At 47.7% G+C, this 10,558-nt stretch overlaps 1 pseudogene; it reads right to left on the bottom strand.

The window, feature by feature from the left end:
• Positions 1 to 3,407: 3,407 nt before the first annotated feature.
• Positions 3,408 to 9,830, bottom strand: LOC116481577 (gem-associated protein 8-like; annotated as a pseudogene).
• Between the last annotated feature and the right edge of the window lie 728 nt (positions 9,831 to 10,558).

The raw sequence follows: 10,558 nt of genomic DNA, 5'->3' as shown, positions 1-10,558 counted from the left end.
GCTGAAATCCTTATCTCACTGTGATCATATTGGGAGGCAGGGCTGTTGGGAGATAATTAGGTCATGAGGGCGGGACCCTCAAGAATGGGATTCATGCCCTTGTAAAGGGACCTCAGAGGGCTCTCTAGTTCTCTTTCTGCCATGTGACTGCAGCAGTCTGCAACCTGGAAGACAGCTGCCATGCCAGAATCCTGCCATGCTAGCAACCTGATCTTGGACATCGGGCCTCCAGCACTGTCAGAAATAAATGTCTGCTGTTTTTATAAGCCACCTATTCTATGGCACTTTGTTACAGCAGCCCAGACTAAGACATAGGGGATGGGAATGTTTTCATCCACCCCTATTTTGCAGGAGGGGAAACCGAGGCCCTGAGCAGGTACACAATTGCCACACACAGCAAGTGGCATTTGATCCTGAATTTTCTGCCTTTGAATTCAGGTTCCTTTCTATGATATCTGGCTCCAGTAATTGTATAGCCCGGAGCTACTTCTTGCCTATAGGAAATATTCTTCAGGATCGATAAAATAAATCAGAAAACAGGCTGTGTTAGCAAATGCACAGCCAAAGGAGTATTTCCATTTCACTCTGACCTCTTTCAATAGGTCACCATTTTCAACCTGCTGGAAAATTGTCCTTTTTTCGTTTACTTTATGTATTTATGTGTATGTGTGTATATATTATATATATATATATACACACACATATGTGGGTGTGCATGCACATGCACGTTTTGTATATGGTATAAATATGAAATTGTATATGTTTGTATATAAAGTATATACATGAAACTATATATATATATATGCACACACACAGATGAAACTTTGGGAATTTCTTTTCAAACCTTGTATGCAATCACTTCAAAGCTGACACACATCACACAGAGTAGAATCAGGCAGAGAGAGAGGGGTTTAAGGGTGGTCCCAGAGCTGGTGTCAGAGTGAAGACTTAAGTACAGTTCTGGAATCTTCCCTTCTCGCTGAGACGCCTCAAAAGACCTTTTTTTTTTTTCCTTGGAAACAGAATGGTAGCTTTCTGACAGGACTACCCTCCCATTCCAGCATATTCTCCCTCAGGTTCTCTCTTTTCACTCTCAGTGTGCTTAGAATCTTCCCAATCTTGATCACTGGACATAGCTTTATCCTTTCAAGATTGCTTTTCCACTGGATGTCTCATTCGGACGTCACAGTGCTCCTGGGGGCTGGGGACAGGCCCGGAGATGCCACTTCCATGGCGGCTGATACCCTGAGATGTCAGGAATGCTGACAGTCACCTAGCACGTCCAGGTCAGAACTTTAAGACTTCTGACTCCAAAATCAGTGCTCTCGCCCCTCTCCAGCAGGTGTGTGGATGGGCGTGGGAGGTGGCTGGGGAGATGGTGCTGAACTCCAGCACTCAGCAAGCTTCCTTGGAAGGACCATGCAAGGCCGAGCTCCGGGTGACACCCAGGCAGGGGAGGGATGGGGAATGTGCAGAAGCCTGAGCTCCCCAGCCACTGCAGACCAGCTGGGTGGCCCCTCCAGTAGCGGCCATCCTCCACCCCTCCCTAACTATGTGGACGTATCTGCTGGCTGAACCCAACCTCATCAGAACTGCGGGGATTTCCGGGGTGATAAATATTTTCCAGGGTCGTCCTGAATGTGCTACTCTGCTGAACAAAACCATTTCTTCATGGGCTGTTTCTCTTAATTGGTTGGTGGTACTGCCTGCCCGTGGCAAAATCAGGAAGACAGTTGTCTTTGCAGCCTGCTCACTCCCTTTGGCCTGAGAAGCCCACCCAGTGTCCTCACAGTGCCCCAATTCCCCCAATCCTGGTACCTTGTATCAGGCTTTAGAATCCCCACCCCGGCCAATGCAGCCACTCTCAACATCTCACTACATCTCCAAGAATTTGCAGATAAAGATAAAATTCACAACAAAACCAAAAACTGAGCCTTGCAGGTACCAAGTGCCAGATTCAGATTGATGTCTTGGAACAGATAGCAGTCCCAAGGCAGGTGAAGCTGGACTGAGAAAAACGTAGTCACAATTCAGCTCACAGAGTTCCCTGACTCTCTTCATACACTGAGGACCGCTGTGTCTCTGGATACATCCCCCATGTCCTTTTCACCATCATGCCACTCTCTTTCTTTTTGATTATCCTTGCCAGAGATTTGTCTATTTCACTGGTCTGCTCAGGAAATAAGTTCCAGCATTTGTATCTCAACTCTTCTTCCTATCTCTCAACTTTTTTCTCATAATTGTCACCTCTTTCTCCTTTCCCTTTGTATCCCAAGAGAGGTGGCCAATTTTTTCTCTACCTTGCTGATTTGTTTTTCTGGGTCATCAAGTCTATTTTTTATTACTTACTTCCAAAGTGGTTTTTAATTTAAATATTAAGATTTTAGTTACTTTGTAATTCTCCCATTTCTCACCTATCTCCCTTTTTATATTACCTTGTTGCTTCATTTTGAAATGAAATATATATTATCTCCCTAAGACTTTCTGCTCCTTTTTCAAGTGAATGCTGTATCCTCTTCTATTGAGCTCCCTGGCAAGATGGGTACATGTTCTTCTCAGGTCTGCAGCTCAGGGCAGGTGTGAGGGCTCCCAATCAGCCTCTGGCTCCTGGTTTGTCTGGGCTGTGCTGACTTGGGAGCCTTAACCACTGCCTGAGCCTCTGGCACTAAGCTGCTGTGGGGTGAGGGTGTCTTCCCAGCATGCTCTGGTTGTCATGGCTTCTCCCTTTGCCCCAGCTCCAGCCGGCTGGTGAGAAGGACACTTCCCACGATGCGTTGCCTACCTGCCCCTGCCTTTCCGTCTTCTGTAATCTGTAGTTTCTGACTTGGTTGTAGACAGATGGTGCAAAGGATGAGGGGTGCTGTGATGGAGAGAGGTAATAAGATTTCCGCTTCAAAGGACAACTCTTAAGAGGCAGAGAGGAGTGGCTGGGCTTGTTTCTGGTGGATCAGACACACGGACAGCCCAGATGGGAGCGTAGATGTGAAGCCCCTTCTTGTCTTTTCCAAGTAGGCCTCTGATGGAGGGTTTCTGATGAAGGTAGGCAGGTGAGATTGCTGGGTATTTGCCCCTTTGTCTACATTCCTGACATCCTTGTGAGAAGTTTTTTTTTTCTAGGCAAGAACTTTAATGAACTGTTTCTGACAACATAAAAAACACCGGTATAATATATACAAAATCATCATTTTATGTCAGGAGAAAATTTGACATGTCAACAACAGAACATGTCTGCCAACCTCCAAGTGGCTGGCATAGTACATCCACTCTGTGACAGGCCCACTGGGACTGTGGTGAACATGCCTGTACCTCAGTACAAAGTCCCCTTTCCCTGAGAAAGTACAGAAGGAGAGATGAAGAACGTGTACCCAAAAGGAAGAGGGAGAGGCTGGGTGCCCTGTGCCCCGAGCTCAGAACTTCAGGGGGATGACTGGCCAGTACTTGGGCTGCTTTTAGTCACAGTGCTTGTCAAAGCTCAGCTGCACCACAGCCTCCATGGCCTGGATCTTGGGGGCGCTGTCTCCATACAAACGCTCCATCTCGGCCTGGGACGCTGCTCACTAGGCCTCTCAGTTGGGGCCTCTACCAACCAGCGGGTGTTGCAGTACAGGTCGTGGTCAGTGTTCATGTAGCCGTCCAGGCTCTCTGCATCCAGCTGCTGTCACCACCGTCCTTCTCTGTGCATCTTGGTCTCTGCAGAGTACTGGCGGAGCTCTTTGGTGATTTCCATATTGCTCAGGTCACATTCTACCTCTGCATCTAACTCGATCTCCATCTCTTCCTCTTTGGACAAAGCTTGGTCTTCTCTTGTGGATGCCTGGATTCCACTGCTGTCATGTGGCTGCTGCCCAGACCCTCTGAAATGTAAAGAACTGCATGAGGAGTCCTGCCAGGTCACATGATGGCCACAGAAGGACTAAGGATATGCAGCCTGGTTATCGTAACAGCTCTGGGGAAGAAGTGCAGGAGGGAAGTACCACGGAAGACTGAAACAGGATTCCCCGGCCTTCCTGTAGGCATTGTGGTGGCTTTGCATCGAAGCCATTGCTTGATGATAATGTTGCCAGTATCTTGCATATACCAGATGAGAATACCAAGGCATGGTAGCTTTCAATGTTCATGCCTTCACCGCGCTGTCTCTGATTGTGAAAGTCCAAGTGCGTGCCGAAACTCATGGGCTCTCAGCTTGCAGATACTGAGCAGTGGCCGAGCAAGGGCCTAGTTTTCCTTCCTTACTGAGAAGTTTTAAAGATTCCCTGGTCACTCATTGTTTTGAGCTAGATGTCTCATGAATTAGTAGTTAGCACACACTTATTGCTTACCCCTCCCTCACATTCATTTATTCATCGTCTAACAACAGCTCCTAATTGGACTTAGGGTCAAGCCCTCTCTTAGCCCAGGTGGCTTGGGTTGGGGTTCTTGAGGTAGAGCACATGACCCTGACCTAAGCCAATCATCGCTTCTCATTTCCCAGGCCAACAGCAATTAGTTCAGGGGTGGGCATGTTACCAGAGGCTGGTACAAGCAGAATGAAGTTCAGGACTTTTGTGGAAAGCAGGCTCAAGTCTCCCTGCTAGACTTGAACCCTCAGGCTTATGAAATGAGCCTTGGACGTTACCTTGAGTTTGAGAATAAAGCTGAGAACTGGAAAGAGGTCATATATTGGAGACAGCACAGAGCTCCTGATCCAGCCTTGCCTGAAGCTGGCCCTACCCTTTGATCTTTTAGTAATAGGAACTAATAAATTTTCTTTTATGTTTAAACACATTTGGGTCAGATTATAAGTTAACTGAAGTAGAATGAGTCCTCACTGATACAAGTATGATCAGCAAAAGAAAAAGACCAAATATAATAAGGAAGACATATTCCTTAATATTTTTGGTTTGGAAGGCAAAGAGGTTAAAGGGGACCATGCTCATGTCCCCATGGAGTCCATGGAGTCACAGCCAAGCACTCCTGGAGGGATCTGGGTGCCAGCATCTCCAGCCAGCCCTGTGATAGAGATCTGAAGAGTTCCCCTTAGAGCTTCTCAAGGAAATCCTTGATGCAATAAGATGCAAACTTGGGGAAGCTGTTCTCTCCAGACAGGGTACAACTTGAGGACAGAAGTGGTTTCAAAATGTTTTGACATGTTCCTGAATGGCAGCTCTATGGGAGAACAGAACAGGGGCTATGGTACGTTTGCGGCTTTCTGGGACCTAGGGGTAGTGTCAGGGAAGCTTCCAAACTCTCCCTAGAGGCCAAGCGAGGGCTGCCTGAGAGGCTGGACAGTGGGCACTCAGGCCGCACTGGGCAGGGACACTAGTGTGTCATGCTTGTTGTCACACTTGGCTTATTTGTTGTCCTCCACCAGGAATTCTGTGGGGCAGGGGACTGCACACTGCACACATCACAGCTGCTCATCCAGGGCTCAGGGAGCACAGGTGTTTTGGCACTTGCTTCATCTTGAGTGGCACGGAGCACAGAGCATCCACTGTGGAGTGTGGAAACACCAAACCCTGAGTCACCACAGACTGTTGCCCTGGGCATAGAACCCCAGGTGAAGGCACTTAACACTGGTTATCCCTGTGCATTCAGGTAGCTAAACGGTGGCAAAACAACAACAACAACAACAAAAAAATAAATAAAACAAAAAAAAAAGTTATAATGCAGTCAGGCTGGACCAGAGAATTCCTGCATGTGCAAGTTTGCGTGTGTGTATGTTTTGGAGTCATGCCAGCTGTTGTCTTTCCTCATGTGACATTTGGTATCTTTTTTCTACAGCAGTGTTCCATTATGTTCCAGTTCTTGAAAGAGGCAGTGAGGCAACACGTGTACAATGAAATTTATTTGGGAAATGATTTATGTGTATTATAGTCCTCTCTTAGAGGATCACAAAGTATATTAGCATATTAAAGACTCTGAGAAGTCCTGTAATAAAGGAGCCTGGTTGATTGAATGATTGTGGAACTCATTGTGGGTGGATCATTCCCATACTGGATGGAATGGGGTGTGAGGCTGACTGTGCAGAGGGTGACTAGTCCCTGAAATGTAGATAGGGGCCACCTAGAGAATGGTGGAGCGTCGGGCATGGATGGGTAAACTGACCAACTGGGCTATGCATTTCAGCCCCAAAGCACTTAAAGCATAAGGTAGATTGTGAGATCCTGGAGTTCACCTGGCTTAAACACCTCCTTTCATAGAGAGGGACATCAAGGTCCGTAGAGAAGAACTGAGTTACTCATGATCACCAGTCAGAGCTCTTGGCTGCACCACATAGATGCCAATGTTGGATACCTAGGGAGAATGAGATTTGATGGAAGGATATGAAGAAGGCCACTGAACCCACTGGAAGACTGGAGAAACAGGTCCAGAAAACAAGCAGAAGCCAAGGGAAAGTGGGCTGCTGAGAGCATAGCCAGATCATGCCACGAAATCTGATTAACCCACTTCAGCTAGGGCCCATGATGCATCAGAAATGGACCCATGGCTCTCTGTGTTCTTTCCCGTGGGTACAGGTGATTGGCTGAGCACAGACTGCATTCCCCTCCCTGGCTGTTAGGGTCTGGGAGAACAGGTGGGAGGCTTCTGTGGCTTCTGCAGCTGAAGCCTGGAGCCCGTCTCTCCCAACGACTCACACAGGAAGGAAGCCCCCGTTTGGTTGGGGGCAGAGTGAGGTTACAAAGCCCATCTCCTGTCTTGCAGTTCAGATCATGCAGCCAAGGGTACTCTTTTACATAAGTGTTTAAAATCTTGATTTAATCAGCAACGTGGACCTTGCAGAGTTCCTGCTTCCATGATAGAAGGATATGAACTATTTGAAACATTCGCATCTACTGCTCTCCTGGGGGATTCCTACCCTCCTTCCATTCTTCACTCATTGGCCTTATGGTAGAGTAACTACAGCAGAAATGCAGAGCAAGAGAGAAACAAATATGCAGCTTTCAAAACCCATGGCAGAGACAATAGTTTGAGAGTCTCAAAATCTTGCCTTTCGAGAATCCATGTCCTGACACACAGAACTCAGGAGGACTGGTGTATGGTTTGTTAAGCTACTTTTTCCCACCTACCCAGTCTACATTAATGACTCCCGGAGCAAAGAAAAAAAAAAAGTCCTTAGAAGGAAAGAGAGTTAAATGCTGGAATGAATCTCTGGGAATGGTCCTTCCTACACGTTCCATGTTCTCAAACTCTGAAGTTGAGGGGACGATAGAATCTCCAATAGTTTAGGGGATCAGAGAGAAGAGAGATAGGTGCCCCCACTCCGTGGGGAGGCTGGAAGCTCCATAGAGAAGTCCCAGCATTCAGCGTCGTGAGGGACCAATAGATAGGCAGGAAGCAACCTCCAGGGGGTCCAGGCTGCATCACAAGCCCTCATCCCCCCAGTGTTGTGTAGCGAACAACAGAATGTTTCTGAGTATATCTGACGGTCCCAACAGCCAGAAAACATGGAGGGCCTTGAGCCTGGGGCGGTGGGATGTGAGAGCAGATGCAGGTGTGGACCAAGGGCAGGAATGAGGACTCCCCACCAGTCCACAAGGGGTGGCCGCCCCCAAGGACCAGCTGGGCAATGGCCAGTCCAGTGGCGGCCAGGGTGGACAGGTGACGGCAGAGAGCCAGGCATGCTCCCCCGGATGCATTGATGTGATGTTTTCCCCACCTCAACTGAATGCACCCTCTGGGAGAAGGCGAGAAGGGGAAAGCCTTGAATCGACTTGAATGGCGGTCCTGATAAAAGTGGAATAGGGGATCAAGGGAGAAATTAGATTTTTCTTTTTTTAAAAAAAAATCTGAATGTGTGGCCTGTGACATTCATTCTGATATAATATAAACTGTAGTTTACACATAGAGTTAAAACGAGTCCACAATATTTTCTTTAGAAAGGTTGCAAGCACCTGTCTCCTGGAATTATTATCAAACACCATTTTACTTTGATTTTCCTTACCCACATCCTAGGTCAAAGTTAAAATGATTGGCAGCATGTTGGCAGTGATTTCCCATAAAATAGGGCTGGCACTGCTGGTTGCCTTTGGGCCCAAGCCCAGCAGCCACTGAGTGCCCAGGAGCAGCCCCTGTCCCTCCTGAGGCTAGGCCTCCCCGGTTGCAGCCTCAATGAGTCACGCTTGTTCCTGGTTTGGTGATCGTAGTAAACACTGGAGGAGATGATGCAGATGAGAGTCTTTTGAAAATCTTAAATCTCTGCCTGTGTCTGAGGGACTTCGTTCAAGCCTACCCTTGGGGTTCAGTCTCCTCATCTGTAAAATGACGTTACATTTGCTGCCCTACTGACAGTGGTGGCAGCTTTCATGCATCCAGTGTCTACCACATTCGAATACTTTCCACTTCCAGTCAGATCTTATTTCGTCTCCATGACAGCCCTGCTGAGGAGGTGCAGTCAGCCTTGGTTTACAGATGTGGAAACAGCTTCAACATAAGAAACCTGCCAAAGCTCAGACACATAATTAATTTATCAACTCTAAGACTCAGTAGATTGTAAAACACACAATTATTTTACAAACAACAAAAATAGACAAAAGGGGCCGGGCGCGGTGGCTCACGCCTCTAATCCCAGCACTTTGGGAGGCCAAGGTGGGCAGATCACGAGGTCAGGAGATTGAGACCATCTTGGCTAACACGGTGAAACCCTGTCTCTACTAAAAATGCAAAAAATTAGCCGGGTGTGGTGGCGGGCGCCTGTAATCCCAGCTACTTGGGAGGCTGGGCTAGGAGAATGGCGTGAATCTGGGAGACGGAGCTTGCAGTGAGCCAAGATTACGCCACTGCACTCCAGCCTGAGCGACAGATAGAGATGCCGTCTCAAAAAAAGAAAAAAAAATAAAAAAGAACTGCCAATTATAACAGCAAGGTGTCACTGATTGCAAGACACATTCTGATTTCAGAGCTGTTAAAATGCATACAAAGGTGGGGCTTAGAATTTTTGGACTACCGAGCGGAACTGATGGTGAAGGTGGGTGTGATTCCAGGGCTGAGGGATTCCAAAGTTTGAGTTCTTTGTGTTGGGTCAAGCGGCCACCCAGAGAGCTGATGCATGCTGATGTGAGACTCCTACAAGCCATGAGACAAAACAGACTTATAAACATGTAACGTGTTGTGTTGACACAAGGAACCAAGCAGTCATGAGGAATGTGCCAATGGCTGAGATGGAGCAACCGCCTTGCTGAGTCTTGCAAAAGCAACCTCCCTAGATGAACTTTCAGCGGATTCTGGGTGGAATTCTGTCGCAACACAGAAAACGGACTCCTTGCCATGGCGCCTTATGCAATCCCATCTTAGGAGCCAACTTGTCCAAGAATTGCTTGGCTTAACCCAGATCCAATTCACCTACAGAGAATCAACTCCAAAACAAGCATCCCAGGTTTGTTGCAGAGCTGATGAGCCTTCCAGTTGGTGAGACGGGCCAGGAAAAAATCTAAGAGACAACCTGGGTTCCCCAGTGGTTCTGCCTTGCCCAAGTCTGATGCTGCTGGAGGCTCCTGTGCCTGTCCCTTATCTGTCCCCTCTCTTTGGGTGGAGCAGGACCTGGCTTCCCTGGGGCTACTGTCTTGAATGGAGCATAACAAGCATGCACAGACCCTGTCCTGGAAATTGCCATTGCTGTGAGATTCCCCTCCCAAAATCACATCTGCCCTCAGATGGAGCCTGAGTAGACACAGTCATCTAGACCTTTAGTCACTCCTCACTGGGTGCCCACAACTGGTTTACCACCTCTGAGTCTGGCCGATCCTTTCCTGGCTCCCTCATCTCCCCTACCAACTTCTCAGATGCTACCATCTGATGTAAGTTTCCATTACTGTTGCTGGCTGGGGCACATTAAGCATCACCAGCTCTAGCATCTTAGGAACTTTATTTCATCAGGGCTTCCCAACACTCTCTGAAGCAGGTGTTACTTTTATTTTTATTTATTTATTTTTTTGAGATGGAGTCTCGCATTGTCGCCCAGGCTGGAGTGCAGTGGTGCGATCCCGGCTCACCGCAACCTCCGCCTCCCAGGTTCAAGTGATTCTCCTGTCTCAGCCTCCTGAGTAGGTGGGGTTACAGGGGCCCACCACCACATCCAGCTAATTTTTTGTATTTTTAGTAGAGTCGGCGTTTCACTATGTTGGCCAGGCTGGTATTGAACGCCTTACCTCATGATCCACCCACCTCGACTCCCAAAGTGCTGGGATTACAGGCCAGCCGAAGGGTGAGCCACCGCACCCAGCTGAAGCAGGTATTACTATCCTCATTTTAAAGATGGAAAACCTGAGGTTCAGAGAGGCCAATCACATGTTCAAACGACACAGCCAGCAAGTGAGAGAGCCTTCGCTAAGTCGTTATAGAGTGCTTAGAACAGTGGCTGGAACAGCATGAACACTCAATAAATACTTGTTAGATGACAGAAGGAAAACTGCCTTATGAAGATAGTGCTGAGAATTTCATCACGAACTAGTTATTATTTAATTTTATTCAACCGAGCACCTGCTTTTGAGCCCAGGGTAGACCTACAAAGGATATAGGTTCCAGGTAACCCAGGTTGTAACACATGCACACACACACACACACACACACACACACACGCACA

This window comes from Hylobates moloch, unplaced genomic scaffold (assembly GCF_009828535.3).
Source record: "Hylobates moloch isolate HMO894 unplaced genomic scaffold, HMol_V3 SCAFFOLD_14, whole genome shotgun sequence".
Taxonomy (NCBI): Eukaryota; Metazoa; Chordata; class Mammalia; order Primates; family Hylobatidae; genus Hylobates; species Hylobates moloch.
The sequence above is the reverse complement of the archived record's forward strand: the minus strand, read 5'-3'. Positions and strand labels throughout refer to the sequence as shown.